Source organism: Oryctolagus cuniculus, chromosome 10 (genome assembly GCF_051225735.1).
Source record: "Oryctolagus cuniculus isolate XC-2025 breed Fujian yellow rabbit chromosome 10, ASM5122573v1, whole genome shotgun sequence".
In the NCBI taxonomy this organism is placed as follows: Eukaryota; Metazoa; Chordata; class Mammalia; order Lagomorpha; family Leporidae; genus Oryctolagus; species Oryctolagus cuniculus.
The window spans coordinates 2645049-2658057 of NC_142876.1; the positions used below are offsets into that span (position 1 = coordinate 2645049).

The 13009-nt window shown below is 55.2% G+C and overlaps 1 long non-coding RNA gene across 24 annotated transcripts in view; it reads right to left on the reverse strand.

Annotated features, from left to right (window-relative positions):
• Positions 1-13009, reverse strand: part of LOC127489199 (uncharacterized) — a 72112-nt gene that overhangs the window by 50084 nt on the left and 9019 nt on the right. For 9 of the 24 annotated variants that reach the window (XR_016213836.1, XR_007917135.3, XR_007917131.3 and 6 more), the window contains 3 exons: positions 12556-12686; positions 9544-9686; positions 8002-8661 (listed from right to left, as the gene is read on the reverse strand). This is a non-coding gene — a long non-coding RNA (uncharacterized LOC127489199). Of the gene's footprint in view, positions 1-130; positions 331-8001; positions 8662-9543; positions 9687-12555; positions 12687-13009 lie in introns of those variants that run through there. The other 15 variants (XR_016213840.1, XR_016213845.1, XR_016213850.1 and 12 more) reach the window with 4 other exon arrangements.

A 13009-nucleotide genomic window follows, 5' to 3' on the forward strand; every position in this document is an offset into this window, starting at 1 on the left:
CCGGCCTGGCCCCCCACGCAGCACCTGAATGGGCCCACTGAGGTCAGAGGCCGCAGCCTGGGAAGGCTGCTGACTCAGCAGGAAGGCGGGGCTGCCCCCAGCCAGGCCCCCTCCCCCCAGGCTCCCTGCCCCACCCAGAGACACGCACCAGGCTTTGGCTGAACATTCATCAAAACAAGAGTTCAGTCTTTGTTCAAAAATCCCCTAGGATTTGGCTGAGAAGAAGGATGTCGGAGGTGCGTGTGCGCCCGCCATGGGGTCACAGTCTGGCCTCGGCAAATGCCGTGTTCATTTGCAATCCGCTGCCACAAAACCGGCCTCCCGGGCTGCCTGGCCAAGTGCACAGAGAAGGGGATCTGTAAGGTTAATTTATTTGTGGCTTAAGTTTCTCAAAGGCTATTAACAATATATGGCCTGGGATTGTTAGAAATCAGTGGTATCCTTTTAAACGGGCATTGCTATTGAAATAGCAAGAACAATCCCCCGGGAGCCACTTAGCGGCTGTTTGTTAGGACCACAGTTCCCTGAGTAGTTTAATTGTACTTTTCCTGTTCGCCTGTACACTGCCACACAAAGATGACGACAGAGCCTTGGAGGGTCAAGTGTGGGGAGCACGCGTGGCACGCTTGTACCTCCCAGTGCCCCCCTGCAAACGTAAGGTGTGGTCCCACCAGGCCACGTGGTTCTTGAAGCCCCCTCCTCCCCAGCGCCGCTGTTCCTGGGACACCTGTGTCTGAAACTCATTGTCTCCGAGACCAAAGGATAAGTTCAAACAATATAAAAATTAAAGTCTTGTACTTAACCCTGTCTGGTATAAGAAATAAAGCAATCAAAGAAATCGAAATCCCACCAAAATGGTAGGAAGGAAGTTCTATGAAAATGGCAGATAATTTGTTTTTAGGGACAGGAAGGGATTTATTTCACAGGAGAAATGTCAACTCAGGAATCTGCCCTTGCAAACCAGATAGCTTCTGCAACACGCCCCCTCCTGTGGCGGAAGCGGCAGACACTCGTGTCTTTTTGACGTGACAAAGTGTTTTCTCAGGTTTCAAAACTACAGAACGGCTTTCAGCCCAGGCCGTGTGCACGGGAGTGGCCTGCAGGAGGTCGCCTTGAGTGTGAGCTGCGCGCGGCTTCCAGTGCTACCGCCAAGGGCGTCCTTAAGCCCGGGGAGAAAGTAGGCACTGTGCCGTGCACCTGCCCCGCTTTGGCCCAGAACAAAACCCTGTCCTACCAGGACGCTGCAGGTTTGCCCTCCCCTCCCCACTGAAGGAGGGAGTGCTGTCAGCGCTTTCACTTCTTAGGCTGAGGTGGGGCCTGGCAGTTTTGGGAGTTAACCATTAACCTCTCTCAAGTCTTGACGGATTTCCCTGCAAGCAGAAATACGCCCCCTTCCCCAGTGCTCCTCGGCGGCCCTCCTCTTCTCTGTACTCCCACTGGACCCCTGTGGGCCTCAACCTGCATTTATTTCCGCAGAGAATTTGGGCTAAATAAGATGGGTAAAAGGCAAGCGGAGTGCTCATACTGGACATTTACTTTGCACATTAAAAGCTGATCATTAATCCTGTATTTTAACTCTACCAAGGTCAGGAGCCATTTTTCCTGGGGAGCTGGGGCAGGATGAACTCCAGTGCCTGCTACAAAGGGACGAACCCAGGAGCAGTCCGTGTCAAACCCACACGCGGCAAAGTCACCCTGGAAGAATCAGTTTGTCAACAGCACATTACCGGGAGGCTAAGATTCCAGGACAGACTGCAGGCACAGTGGGATGAGCTGGGGGTGAATGCCAGTGCAGTCCACGCATAAACACAAATACAAAATCTGCACAGCTGTGCGTGTGTAGACGCACCTAGGAGGGTGCTGCCGCGGGCGTCTGTAATTTCGCGTTAGTTGGGTGAACCAAGGGAGCCACAGGCCCAAGGGGCCAGCGGACCATGGATTTGTTTTCTAGTGTTTCGGAAAATCCAGACACTGAGTGAAGATGTCTAAAACAGAACTGGCCCAACGATGCTTCCAGATGACCAGCGACAGGAACGAGCAAATCACATCGAGTGGCGCTATGGTGGGGCAGGGCTGGCTTCCCAGCCTGAGGCCGATGCCCCTGGCCCCTGCGCCTTCGAAGCTGGCCTCTGTGGCTCCGCCTGCACCCGGACAAGGGACACGGCCCCTAGAAGCTTGGAAGTCTAGGTTTTGCACAAACAGCCACTTAAAACCATCTGTTCAAGAAGTGTGTCACTGCCCCCGGCATCACATCTTCGCCGCTAACACGAAAGGGGCAAGTGAGGAGCCTGCATCGCGCAGAACTGCGGCTCAGGTGCCCGCGCGCACAGACGGCAGCGCAGGCCGGGCCTCCCGCGCCCGGGGCCAGGGCTTCGTGCCCGGGGCCAGCGGAGCGCCGAGGCTGCGGCCAGCCCCTCGCGTGCGCTGAGGGGATCACTTAGGTCTCGCCCACCCAGTTCATCCTACGCCGAACCCCACCCCTCGAACGCCATTTCCCTGGGCCTGCAAGCCCCTGGGGCGTGCAGCTCTCGACTCTCGACCCGAGAGCGGCGGGCAGCGATAGAGGTGCCCACGCAGGAAGGCGGGAACCTGCAGATCCTGACGCCGAGCCTCGCTGGGGGAGGACGGAGTCGCGGTGCGCGCTGCGGCCCCAGCCCCGCGTCCCCGCCGCGCCTCTGCGCGCTCAGCCGCCCGCCCGGGGAGTGAACCCCTGAGGCTGCGGAAGTTGGGCCCCCACCGAGCGCGCCCCCTGAAACACCAGGCGCTTCTGCGCTCGCAGTAACTCGCTTCCCGTCCACACCACTGGACGAAGCCGGGGCACGCCGAGGCGCGGCAGCCCTTCCGGGTCCTGCCTCTCGGGGTTCCCCGCGCAGGGCAGCGGGTTTGCCTCGGACGCCTCCAGGGTGCGGGAGGGTTGGTCTGGCGGAGAAGCCGCGTGCGCCCCACGCTCGGGCGTCCTGAGGCCCTGGGACAGCGGGGTCGGGTGGGCCTCAAGTCCCAGCAGGCGGGCACCCGGGGCCTGCACCCTCGCCCCCGCATCGCACTTGGCGGTGCTGCGATTCACGCCTCGGGGTGTGCGGCTCCCTGCCAAGCTCGCGGAGCTGAGAGCCGTTTCAGACGCGCACGTGGAGAGCTCTCTGCTCCAAACGCGCGCTCGCCTCGCCCCGCAGAGCGGAGAGGAGAGGTCGGAAGGTCTCCGCTGCCTTCGGCTGCCTTCCCGGGCGCACAGGGTCACTTCTGCCCCCGTGCAGGCAGCCGGGAGGCGGGCACGAGAAACCCTAGGGTGCGGCATTTTCGCCTCCATTCCTGTCCGCTCGCTGGGAGGGAGAATGAAGTTAGCACAGGCACCCACACCCGAAGACCAGAAGCCACGCGCCAAGGGCTACATTCAATGTGAAAACAAGGACGGGTTTACACAGACTTCCGTTCTGTGCGGGAGAATCCCAGCTCGGAGAACACTGCGGGTTTCCATAGCGCCACACATCACCGGAGAGCCACAGGGGCCTGCGTCTGGGCTTACGCATTTAACAGACCCGGGTTTCTATCGAGCTATGGCACGCAACGGACGCGACACACTTTTTTTTTTTTTTTTTTAAGGCTTTTCCAGGTATACAGTTAACTGTGCTTGCTATGAAGGATTTGGGACGCATCAAGAGATGAGAGTAAGACGCTAACCACCCCTCCGCCCAGCCCGCCCGCCGGTGCCTGTGTTGCTATGCGCTTCACACAGGTCTGGTTTTTGCATTATGCCCCCACTTGCCTGTGAGCAGCCCAGATCCATTCTCAACCTCGGCCGGGGACCCTGTGGGAGGATTTGTGAAGTTCCGGCTTCTCAGGTTTTGGATCAATCTGCTAAAGGCCAGGGCCTGACCAAAATCTCACCGCCAGCACGGTGTAGCCCGGCAGTCAGCCGGCCCCCCCCACCCCGGCTGTCTCTCCTCCTACCGGGGACCGAGGGGGTCGCTGTCTTTCAGGCGGTAAAGCCCCTTCGTGGGTAATGGTAGCTTTGTGAAGGGCTCCTCACCACCAGTCCAGTTCACCGCTGAAGTGCACAAGTCGACACTGTGTAGCAGGTTCCTCATCGCCTGCACCAGGGCCCTCCCCCCCCCCCCAGGTACCGGAGCCCCGGGTGGGGGGGCACGAAGCGGTGACTCGCTGCAGCTCTGATTCGTGATTCTCTGATGGCTCACGCTGTTGGATGCCTGTTATTTATTTACTGGCCATTTGGATATCTTTGGACAAACACCTAGCCTGATCTTTTGCCATTTTAAAATTGTCTTTAAATTATTCAATGGTAAGATTTTTTTAAAGGTGTATTTGTTTATTTGAAAGACAGTTACAGAGAGAGAGAGGAGAGAGGAGAGAGGAGAGAGAGAGAGAGAGAGAGAGAGAGAATCTTCCATCCTCTGGTTCACTCCCCTGATGCCCACAATGGCCAGGGCTGAGCCAGACTGAAGCCAGGAGCCAGCAGCTTCCTCCAGGTCTCCCACGTGGGTGCAGGGGCCCAGCACCTGGGCCATCCTCGGCCGCCTCCCAGGTGCATCAGCAGGGAGCTGATGGAAGCAGAGCAGCACGCACATGGGGTGCTGGCGCTGCAGGCAGAGAGACTCTCCCATCTACTCCCCCCCCCCCCCCCCCCCCCGCCAGGAGCCAGGTCTCCAGTCCAGGCCTCCCCGTGGGTGGCAGGAACCCAATTACTTCGGCCATCACCGTCAGCACTGGCAGGAAGCTGGGGTCAGGAGGTGGAGGCGGGAACTGAATCCAGGCTCTCCAGTGAGGGGCCGCCTCTGCGCTGGTCCCCGTCAGTCCTAATCCTCGCTTTGCTAGAACCTGGCTACGCTCGCCAGCACCCATGGATCAGCAGGGACCCCACGTGGCGTTCGGCAGGTGATGTCGGATGCATCCTGACGTCCACTTCTCTTTCCCTTCCCACCGGGGGGTCCTTCCAGAACCAGTGTCTCCCCCTTTCTGGTTTTGCCACGGCCTCTCAGAAGCGGGAATGGCTAGTCTAGAGCTGGCTGGACCCTCGGGCAAGTGTCTCCACGGCCCTAAGATCAGTGTGGCTGCAGCTCTTTGTATGGAGATGAGGCTGTGTTTGGCGTTGGCCTGGACGCATGTGTTAAACGGGCAGGCCAGCACGGACGCGGGCAGTCTGCCGTCCGGCCCGCTGTCCCCGTGGGTGATCACCCACGCTGGGCTGACCCTCTCCTCCGGGCGGGCCCCTTTGTTGCGCTAAGTTTCCCACAGGAACGGGACCAGCTTTCTCGTGGTTAGGACGCTGGGTTTAGAAGCCGATTTCCTTGAGAGGAAAACAGCCTTACCCGCCATAGTCAGAGGGTGCTTCACAAAGTCGTGGAAAACGGAGTGTTAGAAGACAAGTTTATTTTGTTGCAAACAATTTTTGCAACCCATGCACACAAGGGAGCCTCAGAAAGTTCATGAAAATGCATACTATGACAAAGTTGGGTGTGGCTTCCAGAATTTCCTATGAAGTTAAACTTTTTATTCTTTTTCTACCAGGTTTCTGAACTATGCTGGTATAATGGTTCATCCTTACAATTCAGTACCGCACATCTGTCACTTTTTTAAAAAATGTGGTTAAAGTAAAAGACAGTTGCAAAGCAATGTGTTGCAATATCCCCTTTTTGTAAATTTTACATAGATGAGTATATTTTCAGGTTGACAGTGGAAGGTCTGTATTTAACAGGGGCTACTACCCAGCTCTGGGATTAGGAGAAAGGAAGGGGGGCACTGCCCTCTTTTGTATAAACTCGAGCATATCTGAGTTAATTACAACGAGCGCATGTTATTTCTGTAATTAAAAAATGATCCCATTGTCTAAAATCCCATTGTTCTTTTAAAGTCAGATCCAGGGCAGGGACTGGCCTGTGGTTAAGCTCAGGTTGGGATGCCCGCATCCCATATGGAATGCCTGCGTTCGAATCCCGGCTCTGCTTGCCGGTCCAGTTCTCCCCTAACACACACCCTGGAAGGCAGCAGCCGACAGCTCTGGTACTGGGTTCCTGGTCACCCACATGGGAACCCCAGATGGAGTTCCTGGCTCTGGGGTTTGTCCTGGCCCTGGCCCAGCCATTGTGGGCATTTGGGAGAGTGAACCTGTCTGTCCAGATGTGAGCTCTGTCCATCTGTCTCTCTGCCTGCCTATCAAATAAAAAAATTAAACTGAAAAAAAGGTCAAAGAACATTTTTTCTGAATTGTTAGTTTATTTAAGTTCACTATTCATTGTTTATTTTGATAGCTTAGATCCCTTAAAAATTGGAAAATCTCTGTCTTTAGGATTTTAAAACGTATTAGTGTAAACTCGTTGTTCATTTATAATTTAGAAAATGTTTTCATGTCAGCCGTTCCTACCGTTTGCTTGACCATCAACATAGACGGCTTTTGGTTTTGTTGTTCAACTCATTATTGTTTTATCTAGTTCGCTAGATTGTGTTTGCTCCTACTGATTTCTTTCTTGGGCTTTGTTTCACTTCACGTTTTCTGCTGCTAACTTCCTGAGCGACGCCTGCGTTCGGAATTTCACCATAAACACAGTTCCTCCTGAGAGCCTGCCTGTGGCTGTTGCTTGGCCGGCTTTCCTATCCTTGATAGTCACGGCTTCGCTTATTTTTTCTAAATAATTGTAACTCCTGGCTGATTTGTTTTTCTTGAAATCTTTACATCTGGGGCTGGCGTCGTGGCATGGCAAGGCAAGCCAGTGCCTTCGACACCAGCATCCACGTCAGAGCTCCTCTTCAGTTAAGCCGCTCTGTTCCCGGGCCAGCTCCCTGCCGACGGCCGGGAGAGCAAGCGCTGGGGGCCCCGCACCCACGTGGGAGACTGGAAGAAGCTCCTGGCTCCCGCCGTCCACCTGGCCCAGGCCTGCTGGTGGCCATCCGGGAGCGAACCAGCAAATGGAAGCGCTCTCTAACTCTGCCTTCAAATAAATATCTTTTAAAAAATCTTTCAATCTGCAAGCAAACAAGGTATTTGCAATCATAGGATATTCAAACATCTTAAATGACTTTCCTTTCCCACGCGGATCCCGAGTTACTGCTTTGTGGTTGAGAACTGCGCCTCTGTGCTCTCTGACCTTGGAATCCGTCAGGGGTTCCTCGTGGCCCTGAGGGGCTGTCGCGTGTGCTTGCAGGAGGGCCCGGGCCGGTTCTCGCCTCACTCCGGCCATTTTCATACTGTGTGTGTGCAAGTTTATTGATTGTGTTACTCACAGCCATGTGTGATTTCTGTTAGAAAATTTCTGTGTAAATCTGTGGGGCTGGTGCTGTGGCGTAGTGGGTTAACGCCCTGGTCTGAAGTGCCAACATCCCATATGGGCACCGGTTCAAGTCCTGGTTGCTCCACTTCCAATCCAGCTCTCTGCTGTGGCCTGGGAAAGCAGTAGAAGATGGCCCAAGTGCTTGGGCCCCTGCACCTGTGTGGGAGGCCTAGAAGAAGCTCCTGGCTCCTGGCTTCGGATCGGCGCAGCTTCGGCCATTGTGGCCAACTGGGGAGTGAACCAGAGGATGGAAGACCTCTCTCTCTCTCTGTGTAACTCTTTCAAATAAATAAATAAATCTTAATAATAAAAAAAAAGATGTGTAAGTCTGTTAATAGGATTGCTGACCTGCCAACTTTTTTCTTAATACTGTTGGAGCGGATCTCACACGTTTTGAAGTTGGGTGTTGGGCATAGACATGGCCTCACCTTGGTATTCTTGCGACTTTTCAGGATGGACTTTTCTCCTCATCTCAGATTCTATCGTCCACTGTTTGCCTGCTTCGCACCTGCTGTGGTTAACTTCCTGACTTGTGTGAGGCCATCTCTTCTGAACAGCCAAGTCTGCATTTCACACCCAGGCTTGGGGTCTGACTTCTTTATCGTCAGAACTAACAGGTTTTAGTTTTACTTTCTGCATGCTGATTCTGTTTACCAGATTTTCTCCAAGTTGCTGTTTAGTTTTTTAACAACTGTCCGTTATCCTTTCTTCTAAATGTGACTCATAATTTTTAAAATATTTTATTGTTTCATGTCATTGAAATTTGAAAGGCACACAGAGACAGAGAGTAAAACAACAGCCCGGCCCGGACCAGGCCGAAGTCAGGAGCCCAGAACTGACCCTGAGTCTCCCACATAGGTGGGCAGGGACCTGAGTACTTGAGCCATCACCTGTGGCCTCAGGCAGCTGGCTCTGAAGTGGAGGAGATGGGACCTGAACCAGGTACTCTGACGGGGACACGGGTGTCCCAGGCAGCCACGCAGCCACTGGGCTGATGCCCGCCCACACTCGTGGTTCCGAACACTGACTCTCTCAGCGTCCGGTGCTGAACTTCTCCTCTGCCCACCCGGTAAGATCCGACGTCCTCCCAGGCCTTTCCTGTTCTCTCCGTCCTCAGCTCTGGGGGATCGTGGGTCCAGACGGGGGCGAGCAGGCTGTCTCCCCGGCGCCTGCTCACACGGCCAGTCCGTCGTCCCGCGCTCTCTGCTCAGCCCTGCTTGTCTCCCCTTTCCTTTCCTCTGCCCAGGAAGCACCGCTGCTCTGGTTGACCACACGGAGCTGGGGAGAACAGAGCTGCAGTTCCGGCTGTCCCGGGGTTGCACCCTCCACGTGGCAGATTTCCCGTGGGCTCTGCTGTGGGGCATCAGCATGCAGGCCAGCCTGGCTGGGGAGACAGGGGCAGCCACATCGGCCCAGAGCTCCGTGGGCTCCCAGGCCTTCCAGGGACAGACCCACAGGCCCTCAGGCCCCGACAGAGCAGACCGGTGCTTGCCCCAGTCACCTGGCACCAAGCACCTGGCGCTCCCACCGTCCACGCTCACCATGGCTCTTGGAGGGTCATGAGTCGCCTTAGCCCACGGGCGCTGCTCTTACAAGAACGCCTGCGGCTGGAAGTCCACGTCCAAGGCCCCAGCACTCCCTGTCTGGGAGGAACTTCCTGCTGTGTCTTCACGGGGACCCTGATCCACTCAGAGGGATCCACCCTCACCCCGTAACCACCGCCCCTGGGAAGGGCCCGCCTCTCACTCCTGAGTTCCAGAGACACGTGTGGACACGGTGTGGCCCAACAGCACCACAGAGAGGTGCACGCGGCGCCCAGGGCGTGCCCCCACCCGGGCATCCTCTTCCTTCGCCACGGTCACCCGCCCTCGGCCTCTCTCCTGACCCCTGCATAGCAGCCTTCGGCACGAGCACGCCTCTCCCTTCTGAGACCACCAGCAGCAACAGCGCAACGGCGGCTCTCGTGGGGACCCTGGACAGCCTCATCTGCCTTCGACTTTGCACCGCGGTGGGCCGGCTGCCTCTGCTCCCAGCTCGTCCCCTGCTGGTCCAGGGTCAGGGGAGGCTGGGCAGCAGGGCCTGACACTGGCCGCCCCCCCGCCCAGGCTGTCTCTCCTGGCCTCCTAGTGGCCTCTCTGCACCTTCAGGGCATCTCAGGACGCCTCTGGGCTTTGACCTTGAGGTCCAACGAAATCTCACCTCTTAGTTCAGTTCTCTGCCACCAACCCCCACCTCCTTGAAGCCAGGGAGCTCCCTAACGACATACCCGATGGCACCGTTCTCCTCGCTTCCGGGGAGGCCCAGCGTCCTGCCAGGGCCCCGCTGGCCGCCTGTGGTCTGACCTTGGCCGCTTCGCCAGCTGGGCTCTGCGCTCTCTGCCTGCAGCCTCTGGACTCCTGGGCTCTCAGGCTGCGGAGAGAGATCACAAAGCAAACACACTTCAAAACAGCTGACACTGCTTTCAATGACATGGAAACCCCTGAATCAAACAAGGGACGTGTCAGCGTCCCAGGCGGGGCGTCTGCCCCAGCTCGGTGGCATCCCTGGCTGCAGGCCCACCCTCAGGGTGGACGATGGCCCCAGGGTGCTGCCCTCCAGGACGAGAGCAGTTTCCCAGCCTCAACTGCTTCTGTGCGGGAGGAGTCACCTGCAGGAAGACTCCCCGTCCCCACCCCTGGCGACTGCCCCCCGTTCCATCAGCAGAATTATATCATCTGGTGGTCTCTGGACCAGACAACGGCGGGGGCAGTGGGAGCGCCCTGACGGCTTAGCTGGGTCTCTGTTCCCCATCCTGGACCTGAGGCTTCCACCCACTTTCTTGCAGCCCTGAGCCACACACAGGCTGCACCCTACTCAGGATGGGGGCTGGGCTCACGCCATGCCCAAACGCTTCAGCCAGTGTTAAAGGACACAGGGACAGGACAGGGGCAGGAGGAGCGCATGTACGAGCTGCGGTCAGGATCGAGAGCCTGGCCAGGCCTCCAGGGGCACCCCATCCCTGTGTGGGAACCCCTGGGCTCCCTGCCTACTGAGACTGCGCTCACTGGTGACAGGTCACAGCCCAGCACGAGGCCTCAGCAAACACGAGTTCAGTGCTCGGTTCTTCCTTCGATGCATGAATGCCTGATCAATGCATGAATGAATGAATGCATGAGTGCCACCTGCCACCTGGCAACAGGAACACTGGGGACCCTAGGACGCGGTTTTACCAACCACCCACACTTACACGGATGTTCCTTTAGCCTGGTAAGTCAAGTGTAATGCCACTTATTATTCTAAGTCTATTAAAGTTAACACGACACCCACAGTTGATGATGGTTGCTAAACCTGCCTATCCAGAAATTGCCACAGATTTGAAGTTTATCACTACCATATTTTACAAGAAAATCTTGCTTCAAGAGTCATCATTTTTATTGAAATTTCTCAGTGTCCAGGACATCAGAGAGTTCAGAAATTACCCAAACAGAAAATCTGCCTTGGTTTTCCAACACAGCATCAGGAAACACATATACCAGGAAGAAACTCCTTCTCATGGTACATGGATAGACTCATGGATTTTTTTTTCAAGATTTTATTTATTTATTTGACAGGCAGAGTTACAGACAGTGAGAGAGAGAGACAGAAAGAAAGGTCTTCCTTCCGTTGGTTCACTCCCCAAGTGGCCGCAACGGCCGGAGCTGTGCCAATCCGAAGCCAGGAGCCAGGTGCTTCCTCCTGGTCTCCCATGCGGGTGCAGGGCCCAAGCACTTGGGCCATCCTCCACTGCCTTCCTGGGCATCCCATAAGGTCACTGGTTCAAGTCCTGGCTGCTCCACTTCCAATTCAGCTCCCTGCTAATATACCTGGGAAAACAGTGGAAGATGGCCCAAGTCCTTGGGCCCCTGCTCCTACATGGGAGACTTGAAAGAAGTTACTGGCTTTTGGCTTCTGCCTGGCCCAGCCCTGGCCATTGCAGCCATTTGGAGAGTGAACCAGTGGATGGAAGATCTCTCTTTCTGTCTTTCCCTTTCTCTCTCTGTAACCCTACATTTCAAATAAATAAATGCATCTTTAAAAATATTTTCTTTAAAGACAGGTACACTCACACAGAGAGGGAAACACACTCATACACAGACAGAGAAGACAGATCTCGTATCCTCCGGTGCACTCTCTGAACGCCTACAACAGTCAGGCTGGGCCAGGCTGAGGCCGAGAGCTCGGAACTCCCACACGGGTGGCGGGGGTCCAAGTACTTGGGCCATCACCTCTGCCTCCCAGGGTGCATAAGCCGGACCTGGAAATGGACCTGGAGCCGGGGCCTGAATCTGAACCAGGATGTGGGTGTCCCAGTGACAGCTCAAATACCCGCCCCTACACAGCACACATTTTAGAAACTCTGGTGCAATACTTTCAACACTCCCCATCAGTTACTTGCTTTGTGAGCGTTAGGTAACCAGGTATTCAGGGGGCGTGCAGCGTCTGCTCTGTTTCAGTAACAGGAGTGGAGTGGTACTGAAATGCTAGGATATTTGCACCATTAATTTCTCCGCAACTCTGGACAGCAAGGAAGGGTAAAGTGAAATTGCACAATAATGGATAAAGGGGACAAAGCCATTATTAAATGAAGATAATATTACTATGAATTCTTACAGAGCAGAAATTAATTTTTGAAGTTCTTTTTATGTTTTAGGTAATGGGAAAAAGACTCGTTAAGATGTTTAGCATTTAATTACTGTATTAAAAGTGGGATGATGGGGCTGGCACTGTGGCGTAGTGGGTAAAGCTGCCGCCTGCAGTGCCAGCATCCCACGTGGGCTCCGGTTTGAGTCCCAGCTGCTCCACTTCCAATCCAGCTCTCTGCTACGGCCTGGGAAAACAGTAGAAGATGGCCCAAGTTCTTGGTCCCCTTCACTCACGTGGGGAACCCGGAAGAAGCTCCTGGCTTCTGGCTTCGGATTGGCACAGCTCTGGCCGTTGGCAGCCAGATGGGGAATGAACCAATGGATGCAAGACCTCTCTCTCTCTGCCTCTCCTCTCTCTGTGTAACTCTGGCTTTCAAATAAATAAATAAACGTTAAAAAAATAAAAGTGAGATTAAATTTCTCACATATTGAAAGGTAAACAGTTATCTGTGCAATATTTCACACATATGGTTTTTAAAAATTATCCTTGTCGGTACCATTCCAAAGAAATGTTTTCTATAATTGGCAATAGTAGTAAAATCATGTTACGAAATAAGGCTTCCTAAATCATACAAGGTCTAGGCTCGAAGTTTGTTGCCAGTGTGCCTAAAGATTACCTCTGTGCTCCAGCTGGGGGCGTCCCAACAGCAACCACTGGATACGGCGTCAGCTACAGCCGAAGAGAGAGAGGTGTGTGGGGCTGTCCGAGGGTGAAACACGGACCTGCCTAAGGATGGGAACTTCATTCCTGGAAAGACGGACATGGAGACAGCCCCTTCAATAGAAGAATCCTTCCCACTGCGACCCCGACCCGCAGCGTCCCGAGGCACCTGACACAGAGGCAGCCCCAGAGGGGGAGGGTGGCTCCCCATGCTGCCCAGGGCCTGCCCTCCCAGCAGGGAGTCAGTGACCCGCCCTTGGGGCTCCCTTGCTCAGTCTGTCTGTCGGTCCACCCAGGAGCCGACCGGACGACTGCCCTGTGTGTAGCTCTCAGTGGAGGCTTAAGCCTGGGGAAACAAGGCCAGCGCACTCTGGGGGCGGGCACGCTGCACATGTGCACCTCGAAGCCCA